The following is a 1236-nucleotide window of genomic DNA, read 5'->3' as shown; positions in this document are numbered from 1 at the left end:
TGGTGGCTCACAACCATCTGTAATGAGGTCTGGTGCCCTCTTCTGGCCTGCAGATATACAGACAGAATATTGTATACATAATAAATAAATAAATATTTAAAAAATATATTCTCTTTAGGATGGCAGATACAACAAATGCCATTCATCAAAAGCCTTTCCTGGGACTTGATGAGATGGCTCAGGGGTATGGTGCTTGCTGTGCAAGCCTGACAGTATAATTTCGAGCCCCTGAACCCATGTGAAAGTGGAAAGGTAACTGACTCCACAAGTGGGTACCAAAGCAGAGTTGGCAGGTCACAGGACTCCTGACTCTACAGGGAGGTTCCTGGAGACCCCAGAGAGCAAGATCTGACTTCCTAGTCTGCAAGTGCTTTGTTAGTTTTTATTTTTCTTTCCTGAGGGGGCTCGTATGCCCCAGGTTGGTCTTCAATTCCTACCACAAATGGAAGACCTAATCCCTCTGCCTCCACCACACCCATTTTGGATTTTTATTTTGTGGTTTTGTTTCTGGCCTGGGATTTGAAGACTTTACCTTCCAACCCCTGTAGAGATTCTTGGGGGTGGAGTTCTGTCACCCCTGAGTCAGTTTCACACACTGCCTCGCCCTAGACTTAACTGCCCTATTAATGCTTGGGTTTTCCTTGCTATCAGTGGCAGGTTGATAATAACCGTTTCATACAAACAAAACCTTGAAAACTAGCAATTTTAAACCTTTTCTGTATCTGGAAGCCTTCATATTGAAGTAAACATTTGGCCTTTGCAGCTCATTGGTAAAGCCGGGTTTGATGGGTAACACCGCAGATTAAAAACAAACAAGACCAGGAAAATATGGCCTTGCCTTCCAACTAATGGCTTTAGAAGCACCACATGAGAAATCCAGGCTGAAAGGTTTCCATCCATCCACATAAAACAATGGTCAAAGTAGCAGGAATCACCAAGGCCACTCTGTGGCCCCAGCCCACCCCCTTGGTGAGAGTTATGTGATCATCACCAACCACCTGGAGACCACCTCTGCTCAACCTCATCTCCTACACTGGAGTTTGCAGGTCTTAAGTCTTAGACTTCGGCTCTGCATTCGCTCTCTTCTGGGGATCACTTCCCCAAATGTCAGGATGAAAGGTCTCCAGAGGCTCAACTCAACGTATGTGATTGGTCCCCACAGAAAGGCCAGTTTGGGTTTCCTAGTCGGTGAACTTTCAACCAGAAACTAACCTGAGTACTGCCCAGAAAATTAAT

This window comes from Microtus ochrogaster, chromosome 10, assembly GCF_000317375.1.
Source record: "Microtus ochrogaster isolate Prairie Vole_2 chromosome 10, MicOch1.0, whole genome shotgun sequence".
Lineage (NCBI taxonomy): Eukaryota > Metazoa > Chordata > Mammalia > Rodentia > Cricetidae > Microtus > Microtus ochrogaster.
Note: the sequence above shows the minus strand (reverse complement) of the source record.